General features: G+C 35.5%; 1 pseudogene; it reads left to right on the top strand.

Annotated features, from left to right (window-relative positions):
* Window positions 1-8907: 8907 nt before the first annotated feature.
* The window catches only part of LOC122797907, a 376508-nt pseudogene continuing 373645 nt past the window's right edge, over window positions 8908-11770 (top strand).

The following is an 11770-nucleotide window of genomic DNA, read 5'->3' as shown; positions in this document are numbered from 1 at the left end:
AAGCTGCATGAACAATTTGGTTAATCAACCCTATTCCTGTAAATACAAAATTACTCTTCTAACTGGATTTAACTTAGATTCCCATATAAATGAGAATATAATAGACAATAACTGTTTTTTAGACATAGATGAGATCATGTATACACTTGCTCAATAAACAATTTTACCCAAAATAATAGACTTATTAAATATACTTTTTATATGACAGTTTATATGACTTCCAAAACATACATATATCTCTTAATTTCTGCATACATTTCTTCCACTCTTTCTCTCTATGGATATTTGTTCCAAATATTATCTCTAAAATATCTGTAACCTTATCATTAAACTGAATACCTTCTATATTACCCATGAACCCAATCCTTTTACTTTTGTCTCTATTTCTACATAAACCAAACATCTTTAAACACTGGTTTAATTTTCTGATTCCTGCTTCCATCCACTCCTTATTCTTAGTAATTAAAACAATATCATCTGCATAAGAATCATTGTAATTTGTTTTTCTTCTGTTATTTCATATCTTGCCATTTTCAACACTCTGTTCATCTTATTAACAACCACATTCATAACCAATGCAAATAAAATGCTACTTTCCTGGCATTCCTGCTTTATCCCACACTCTGTTTTTATTTCTTCACTTAAACATCCATTGAATATCACTCCCACATTTTATTCTCATACACTGCAATAATTATTTTTATTAAGTTGTCACTTATGTTATAATCTCTTAATATATCCCATAAATTGCAATATTGTATTCTATCAAGTACTTTGCTTATGTATGCTACCATAATTTTAGTGTCCACCTTTTATTTATAATATCATCTATAACTTCTCTCAATATCCATAATAGATCTTGAATTCCTTTTTCTTTATTACCAAAAATTCTATAATCCAACAATTTATCTACACTATTTCATAGTCCCTTTCCTGTTATTCTCATAAATATATCATATTCTAATTTATTCAGTACTATTGGTTTGTAGTTTCTGATATCCTTTTTTCTCTTTTTATCCATATAAATGTCATGACCCCAGTATATATTTAATTTTATACTGTTCTTTTTTCTAACCATTCGTTTAATACTTTCACAAAATACACTTTTTGCCATATTCCATGTTACAATATATGTAATACTCAATGCTACCCATCCTTGTAGCATTTTCCATATTTAATTTGTTCAAAATTTCATTAAGTTCTTCTACACTTATATTTCTTCATATTCTTGTTATCCTCTTTACTCAGTTTTTTAACTTTCCATGTCTGCCTTTCTTTTATCTCCTTCTTTTTAAATGTATTCTCTATGTACCTCCTTATTATTTCAAATATTTGTTCTTGTGTATTTACTTGTTCTGCTTCATTATTCTTCAATTCCTTTATTATGTTCTCATTTTCAATTGCTATTTCATTTAAATATGGAGCCACCTCTTTTTTCCCTTGTTAGAAATGCCTTTGCTTATATAGCATTTACTTGATCTTCTCCTGAGTCATTTCATATATCTTCTTCTTCTTTTCAAATACATTGTCTTATTTTTAACACTTCTCTAAACACTTCCTGAACTCAGCTGCCTATATTTTAGTTTTTCTTTCCTTAACCTCACAGATTGACATTCCAAAAATGCTTTTTATATTTTTCTTTAAATCTTTTCCACCAACTCATCCAATTTTCATAAAAATCTCATATCAACATGATCTTTCCATAACTGATTAATCTCTCTTTTATCTTCCTCATCGAAATTATTTCATTAAGTCTTTTAATGCCTTTACCTAATCTTATGTATCCTTCCTTTTCCTGCACTTCTAGCCATATAGCTATATGATCTGTGATGCCTGTTTACTTTATTCCCTCTTGTACAATTTTCAGACTCTCAGATATTACAAAATAATCAATTTCTGTTTTTATCTCATTTCTTTTATAAATTCAATGTTTATCACATGTATATGATGTTCCACTTTTCATTATTTTATTTACATTCCTTCTTCCTTTCTTTTTATTAAATCATAATTAAAGTCTCTCAGTAATATTATTTCCATATTCACTCCTACATAATTTAATTTTTTAAACATTATCTCTCCATCTTTCTTTGTGACATATGCATACATTCTATATGCGTTTTCCCCACCTTATATCTATCACTGTTATTCTACCTAATTCTGCTATAGTGTAATCTACATTTACTCTTTCATTACATAAGACTCATATCCCTGAACATGTATATTTTCCCATAGTCCAAATAATGTTTCTATCCTATAACTCTTCCATTGTAACAGTTCCTACTCTGTTAATATTATCATGTCTTCTAATATAATTACATGGATATCAAGTAATGCACACCATTCTAAGACACCTATTCTTTAAATATTCTTTATGCTATTAACATTTATAGTTAAGATTTAATCTTCCTTTTAATGCAATGTATTGTCTCCTTCCAACTTTACCCTTTACTTTTTTATTTTCTTTCACAATTTATTTATATTTATTTATTTGACATTTGTTTACCGGATAGTCTGTCTGGGTTACATAACCCATTTTCAGCAGAGGCCCGGGGAGAAACTCTCCACATTTATGACTTGGTTGCACATTTATACAATTGGATTACTTATATGAGACTTCACAATTGGAAATTTGACAAGAAGCACTTAGAGTTACTTATATAATGCTAAAACATGTCATACTAAACATTTAGAGTTTATATACATTCACAATAAGAAGATCGGCTTCATAGAGATAAGAGTAATTGCACTTTTCAACTTTCTTTTTCTATCTTTTGCCCTTTTTCTTATAGATTTTTTTTAACCTCTCACCACTTTCTAGATTACATATTCATCTTCACTCGTTTCCTGTACCAATTCTTCTCCTTCATTATTTTTGTTTTTATCTGCTATTTTTTCTTTATTATTCTCCTGTGTAGCGGTTTGTTCTTCATGTTCTTCTTCTACACTCATTCCTATATTATGCACACATTCCTGTATGTGTTCTTGTTCTTTAACTTCTATATGTTCTTCATAATCCACCCATGTATGTAATGTTTTTGCACATCATATCACATTTCTTAGCTTCATACACTGGCTTTCCACAAATAAAACATTTTCTTTTGTCACAATTACTAATCAAGGGATCATCTTTTCCCAGAAATGGCATGTCTTCAGTTCTCCCCTATACTTAACAAAAACACTGCAACCTTCCACATTTATCAAACTTAGAATATGTATGATTTTTTTTTCATTTTCCATTTTCAAAATCACCCCACAGTCCCATCCCACAGAGCATAAACTTCAATCACCATAATGTTTTGTACTGTCCATAACCTTTTTACATACAGTCTATAAATTGTCTTTTAATGCTTCTATCTCAGCTTTTGTTCAATATTGCACAAAAATCCTTTTTGTCTCTCTAGTAAATGTTTGTACTCCATATGATCTCCAAGGATTGCAGTCTTTTTTACTCTCAAATCTATCATCATTTTTCCATGTACTGTCCTGTCTCAAACAAAATGTAATAATATATCTCTTTACTAATATGTATAAAAGCTCTTACCTCTTTTGGTGAAGTACCCAAAGCTGCAATCACTGTGTTCCAAACCTTATACCTTTCTAGCTGTCTTTTTTCTTTACTGTTGTGTCTTACCACAAATATATTTCTTGTCATCTCTCTTCCTCTTCCCACTTGTCCCTCACCATCATTTACCATTTGTGCATACAACTTTTTGTATTCTGTGATTTCTTTTACCTCCTCCACCTCCTGTATTTTATACATAATACCACCCCACAATGCTGCCATCTTGTTTTCCCATTCACTGCAGCTCAACATTTCTTTTAAGTAAAGATCCCTCAACACTCTGGATTGGAAAGTTGTAATCACACACTCCAATTGAGATCCATTGCCTCCTTCAAACAAACCCTTCTGAAATAGGCATTTTGAGTCCTGCCACAGTTTGACCTCCTTCACTTCCTTATTTCCTTTAGTTCATCCTTCTCTTTTCCTCTCAGTGACTTCTCTACACCTCTGACTTCTTCAATTTAATTTATTACGTTGTAACTCCACTAACTTCTCAGGATCCACTCTCGTCTTGTTCATTGCTCACTCCTTCTTAGCTGTATATCATCACCATATTCTTTTCTGCTTCTCTGAGCTGCCTATGACCTTGTAATGGAAGCAGGAAGTGTAACAACAAACAGTGTCCCCATATGCAAAGAGTAGGAGAAGTTCTCCGATATCCTGTACAAATTTTTCCTTGAAGTATAAATGCCACCCTGGGTCTCCACTGAAAAGAGACTACTAGTCTAGTGGGACTAACCCAGTCAACAAAGGATGAATAAATCAGTAAATAAAAATTAATATGTATGTTTCATCAAGAAATTTCATAAAAATATCTGTATAAATATGAACAAAAGATGCCCTCATAGTAGTACCAGTAACTTGAAGAAAACACTCCTCTCCAAAAAAAATAGCGCAGTCTTACTGAAAAATTGTTCTAAAATAAAAACAAAAAGAAACAAAAAAGAAAACTTTTGAAATCTTCTAAATAAATACCAGATTTATACAAGAAATTCATTATTACTTCTAAAGCTCTTTTATTAGGAATACTTTTATAGAGAAATATTTATATACAATTATGTATGATTTTATAATGAATGGTTGAGATGTTAATCAACACAGAAATCATTGCTTTGTCCTCCCTGCCTAATTTATCAATGTGTGCTGACCCTAACCCTAACTCTAATCCTGCCCATAACCCTAACTGGACACTTTATCTTAAAATAATACCTTCCACAACACTACAACCACAGAAGAAAGCTCAGACAGTTACATCCCTGTGCACGCATTCACCCACACAACACTAAGCTGTATCACCTTACCTAACCATAACTCTAATCCTAAGGCACACACACACACACACACACACACACACACACACACACACACACACACACACACACACACACACACACACACACACACACACACACACACACACACACACACACACACACACACACACACACACACACACACACACACACACACACACACACACACACACTAAATCTATCCTCTTACCTAACTCTCAGTCTAACACTAAATCACTTAGACTTGCACATACAGTAGGCCTATCCCCTTACCTAACCGCTACTCTAATCCAAAATCAAACACACCCAGATACAAACTCCCAACCCTTCAACAAAATCACTTGCCTGTTTAACCAACCTGGAAAAACCCGATTCAACATTGCCTGACTGCAGTTCACTTAGTCTCACAGATGAGTATTTACCAAGTGAACTGTAACTATATCTATATCTATGCACATGCAGACACACACACACACACACACACACACACACACACACACACACACACACACACACACACACACACACACACACACACACACACACACACACACACACACACACACACACACACACACTAAATCTATCCTCTTACCTAACTCTCAGTCTAACACTAAATCACTTAGACTTGCACATACAGTAGGCCTATCCCCTTACCTAACCGCTACTCTAATCCAAAATCAAACACACCCAGATACAAACTCCCAACCCTTCAACAAAATCACTTGCCTGTTTAACCAACCTGGAAAAACCCGATTCAACATTCGTACAAACTGCCTTTTGCACAACACGGACTGCAGTTCACTAAGTCTCACACATGAGTATTTACCAAGTGAACTGTAACTATATCTATATCTATGCACATGCAGACACACACACAGACACACACACATGCACACACACATATACTACACATACACACACACACACACACACACACACACACACACACACACACACACACACACACACACGTACCTACATACATAGATTGCTGACAAGTGGTCAAATGTTCATCTTGTTGATCAGAAAAAAAGCCAGTACAGCAGATTGAAAATCAGCTTATTGCATGTACCAGATTTCTTTCTCTTTTTTTGTGTATAAGATTCCAGTATAGTGGGCACTGGGGAAATTGCCCTTTCCTCACTGCAGTGAAGTGTTGGAGCTGACAGGGGGCTTGCCTCCCTGCAAAAAATATGTTTTAAATTTTTTTGCTATCGGTTGTCATTCAATATGTTGAATTTTTGATATATGGATGTATATCCATATAAACACATAGATCTATATAGACAGATAGATGTGTGTGTGTGTGCTTGTGCGTGTGTGTGTGTGTGTGTGTTTGTGTTTGTATGTGGTTTTGTAAAATATACTTAGTTTTCAGCATAAGCTTTGTAAAGAATAGAATACTGATAACAGCCACGAATCACCAAACTTGCTATAAGCACTCAAAAAATGTAGAATCAAAGTGTGCAAAAACACAACTTTATTTTTAGCGCTTTTGTCAGAATATAACAAAGACTTCTTTAGAATGATTCTGACGAAATCACTAAAAATAAAGTTGTGTTTTTGCACACTTTAATTTTGCATTTTGTGAGTGCTTATAGCAAGTTTGGTGATTTGTGGCTGTTATCAGTATTGTTTCAAGTCTTCGTTTAGGTTACTGGTTTGTCGCTTTGTAAAGAATAACTGAAAGGGTTTACTAAGTATAATCCTGATTAAAAGAGCAGAAAGAAAAGGTGAGTAGCTTTTAAGTACCACAATTGATCTGCAGAATCCAAGTCAGTAAACTGATTGGTTCATAGGTAATTACTAGGCATGCAGTCCAGGAGACCATTAAGGAGGCTAGCCCAATTAACAAATTGTCCCAGACAACTGTCTGGTTATATGACTTTCTCAGCCATCAAAGTATGATCTACAGGCAATTAACAGCTGATTTTAATTCACTAACTCACATACAGGAGTCTCAAACAAATAAACAAATAATAGAAAGATACATATATTTAAGATTACATGATTTTAAACTGTAAGGTTGAAGGCTCCAAAGACATACATGGAAGTATTTGTTCATATAAAGGGTGGTATGTAATGGTAAAATCCTTTCTGAATAGGTAGTAGCATGCAAAAACAAAGAGAGAATGTAAGAATGCAATGGCTAAAAAGAATGTAATACTTATGCTCCATAAAAGAAAACTGAAAAAAGTTGTTTTATTTCTTCTTTATTGATCAGGTGAGCCTCACTAAACCACTGGCCCTTTCAGGGGACACCAGTGCTGATGACTATACTACTAGACCAAATTTAGAGATGGGCATCAGGAAGCTTCCCCTCTACCCTTTTCAGTAAATGCTTGGGATCTTTTAAATCCCCCAGCTCAAGCAGACTGACCTTGGTTTAACATCTCATATGAAGGATGACACACTCCGTAGTGTTAGCAATTCATTTACCTGGTGTAGGAATAAAACTCACAGCCTTCTGCACAAAAGACAAGCATCTACCACTGCCACTGATATTGTTAAACAGGGCATTTATCTTATCCAAAGGGTAGGGAAATTAGTAGACTAGGTTAAACAAGTATTATCCGCCACATTTCCATGATCAGCAGTGGTTGACGGAACAGCTATACACCTGTGTCTGTTATAGTGTTCCTCAGGGAACTCACTGTATGGGTGTACTTCAGCTGTTACAAAGAACAGTGTGCCTTGACTTTTCATTCTGTATACAAAATGAACAAGACTCCTTACACGTTAAACTGAACCTATTTCTGTCTTTGTGATACCTAGTAAAACTAAAATTCTTTTGGAAGAAGACATACCTCTTAACTGTCCAGATGTTTGCAGAATGTCCAGATTTTTGTCTCATATTTTTGGTCTTTTGCTCATAAGATTATGTTTTTCAGACAAAATGCTGGCAAATCATTGAGGACTGAAGTTAGAAAATAATGGAAGACTTTATGAGTTTCAGACTTCATATCCTTCAGAAAGTTCATGCTAATATAAAACCTATCATTCTATGAACTTTCTAAGTTTACAATAGCAATATTTAAAAGGTGTCCCTATTTCTGGACCTTTGTCCCCATTGCTTGAGGCTTTGTCCAGATTACTTCCTCTAAGAGGCTGACAGGTATGCAGAGAGAAAATACTGCTCAAACCAACTAGAATACACTTGTCAAGTAAAAATAAAATGTAGTAAAAAACACAAGCGTATTCACCACGGTGAAGGCAAAGAGAAATATAAGGCAGAGTCCATTAAAAAGTAAAAATCCTTTAATCCATGGAGAGACACAGACAATAAAATGAGCGCTTTCGCGCTTAGCAAGTGTACGCTTCATCAGATTTCCTGATCAGGCTGACAGGTATGGTAGAAGACCTAAAATTGAATACTGAACTATAAAAAAATCACAAGGCAGTGTACAAAGTGTGAGTGTAACAAACTGCAGGATATTGAAGCAAAATGCAGAAGTATGTAACCTAATTTGCTCTTTGCTCTGCATCATATAAAAGAAAAGAAAATGCGCTGAGCCAGAAAAACCATCACAAGAAACTGGAAAACTTCTTCAGAATCAACATTTGAAGACTTTCTTATCCTTTTAAAATAATTAGCAATTAAGGGAACTAGCAAAAGAGAAAAAAGAATTATCCCAACAATTTAAAGAACAATCCTTTGTCAAAGGTTTTGGCCCTCACTGAATCATCTTCTTCATCTAATTAATCATTTTAGACTGCTATTAAGATTTCATATATCTGTCTTTTATTTATTAATTATCTGGGCTCGGGTTTAATGTATATATTGTAAATAGTTGCATTTCAACATTTTTAAAAAGTTTTATTATATCCTTATGCTACGGTGGTGGTGCTGCGGTAGCGTTGTCGCCTCACAGTAAAACGTCCTGTTCGATTCGCAGCTAGAGCGTCTTCTGTGTGGAGACATGCGTGAATGGGCGTACCTTCGTTAAAGATTGTGCGTCAGGGCTGGCAATTCGGCACGTAAAAATCTACTGCCAATCATTAGCGGACCGGAGTTCCGCTGTGGCGACCCCTAACCAGGAAAAGCCGAAAGATACATCAACATACTATGTAACATTTTAATTGTTGTCATATTTATAATTTGTTTTGAAAATGTTAATAAAATATTTTAAGAAAAAAATAGTGCTGGGTGTAAAGATGGCTGTATCTCCTGATCTCAGAAAATATTTAAATAAGCCACATCCTCCTTCCTTGTAACTTTATCTCATGAAAATTTATCAGGTTACACTCGGGGTGTAAGAACACGTTTTCAGTTGCAGAGGAAGTGAGAGTGAGTGTTAATCGCTAAAAGTTTTCCAAAACACCATTGCTGGTTATGCAGAAAACGGCAGAGCTACTTTAATTCCTCGATTTCCTTACCAGTGTAATTTGTGAGGTTAAAAACCTGAAATGCGGGATCATGAAGCTGGAGGTAAGCATTTCTGAACCGATGAGAAAATTTACTTTTCGTGGATTGATGTTCTTTGTTGTAATTCCTGTAAAAGGCAGTAAGGATTGTACTTACTAGAGATGCAGTTTGTGTTTGGGGGCAGGAATATGGGAACACAAAGCTACAGCTATAGTGAGTCGCAGAAGAAACTAGTTTATGGAAAATAAATATCCTTTGCACTCTTAATCTTGAACTCTTACAATTTGTTTCCATGTTTCTGAACACTGCAGTATGTGTTGCAGGGGACCGAACCAGGTGTGTGAAGCTGGAAATAAATGCAGACAACATGAGGGTAGTAAGAATTGCTTTTCCGTACATAATTAGATCTTCAGCTTGATTTAAAGAAGTACTTTAGAGTTTTGCGAAATGAGCATTTATCAACGACAAGTGTTGGCTTGCAGGTTACTAGTAATTTACTATTATAAAGTAATAGAATGTGATGCTTTGATAATTTTAGTCATTTATTTATTTTTCTTCAGTGGGGCAAAGCACTGATCCAAACGGACCATTTTCAGACTTAGCCGTGGAGCACTGATTGTATTTATCAGTGACAGTTAGATGGAAGCTGACACAGGAAGCAGTTTGTAGCGTACATCCTTTGCACTAACTGCCAGAACATTTTTGTTTACAGTGCTGTGTTAAGTTACAAATGTCATAGAGGAAGACGTTTAGCCAACCTGGAAACACCCGATTCAACATTCGTACAAACTGCCTTATATATATATATATATATATATATATATATATATATATATATAATTTACATACAATATATATATATATATATACAATATATACACACACATCTCTCTCTCTCTCTCTCTATATATATATATATATATACATACACACCTATATGTATATGTATATGTATATATATATATATATATATATATATATACATACACACCTATATGTATATGTATATATATATATATCTATACACACCTATATATATATATATATATATATATATATACATACACACCTATATATATATATATATATATATATATATATATATATATATATAGGTTCATAGGTTCATACTAGGCTATCTGCCCGAGGGCATTTACAAGCCTAGCCCATAGTTTTGTGGCTTACGCCACCCCTTTAGTATGGGGAACTATACCCATTATTTTGCTGTGCCTCTGTTGAGCAGTGACACTGAGGTAATCCCTGGGGTATATCTGCGATCTCCCATCCATTGGTCAAGATTTCTCTTGAACAAGGCCAGCGAGGTGCTCTGCCTCACATATACCGGGATTTTATTCCACAGCATAGGGAGTCTTTGGGTGATGAATCTATCCCTCCAGCACGTCCTATTAATAGCCGTGTCGAGGTTTAAGTCTCCCGCCTTGTGGCTCTGACGGATCTAGATTTTTGAGGTGAAGCATATTCATCAAATCTGGGTTTGACATGGCCTTGTATGTTAGGCAAAGGTCACCTCTGAGCAAGCGGTGGCGACTGAATAGAGCTGGAGTTCTTTCAGTCGGGCAGCATAGGACAGATGTTTGAGACCCTTTATCCTTTTGGTGAGGAACTTTTGTGGCCTCTCCAGCTGCTGCAAGTGTCGGGTCAGATACATTCCGAATGGGGCATTGTACTCAATCATTGGTCTGATGAGTGATGAGTATAGGGAGACTATGACCTCCCTTGATCTAGATGAGAATCCCTTCATGATAAGGTGGGCAATGTAGAAGGTCTTCCTAACTACTTTAGCTACATGGGTGTCGAATGACAGACTACTATCAACCTGGGTCCCCAGGTCCCTGATAACTTCTTCTGTACTCAGTGGACTGCCACCTATTTGGTAGCTAGGGGTAACCTTGTTTTTCCCGAAGGGTATGACTATGCATTTTTTGGCATTTAACTTTAGGCCATGGCTCTGGCACCAGTTATCCGTTTCTGTGAGACCCTTCTGAAGGATATCTGTGTCCGATGTGTTTTCTACTATGGCGACAAGTTTGCAGTCCTCTGCAAACTTTGTCAGCCATAACCCTCCTGTGTTTGCTTGTACTTCGGAAAAGTAGATGCCAAACAAGAGTGGGCCCAGGACTGAGCCCTGTGGTACACCACTTGTGACAGGCTTTGAGTCTGACATGGCGCCAGCAACTCTGACCCTGTGGGTTCTGTCACTCAGCCAGTTTGCAACCCATCTTGTGATGTATGGGTTAACATTTAAGCTGATGAGTTTTTAATGGTGCCCGAGTGGGGTATTGTTTCAAAGGCCTTCGCCAGATCAAGGTAGGCTGTATGGACTGCCTTTCCTCATCAATGGCTTTGGTGACTGTTTGAAAAAGTCAACCAAGTTTAGAAGGCATGATCTGCCTTTGACAAAGCCAAACTGGGATGGATCCAAAGTCTGCAAATTCCCTATGTCTTTATTTATGAGGTCCATTATGATCCTCTCCATGGCTTTGCAGATAAGGCTTGTCAAGCTAATGGGCGGTAATTTCCAGGGTC

Source organism: Protopterus annectens, chromosome 3.part1 (genome assembly GCF_019279795.1).
Source record: "Protopterus annectens isolate FY-2018-M chromosome 3.part1, PAN1.0, whole genome shotgun sequence".
Classification (NCBI taxonomy): domain Eukaryota; kingdom Metazoa; phylum Chordata; order Ceratodontiformes; family Protopteridae; genus Protopterus; species Protopterus annectens.
The sequence above is the reverse complement of the archived record's forward strand: the minus strand, read 5'-3'. Positions and strand labels throughout refer to the sequence as shown.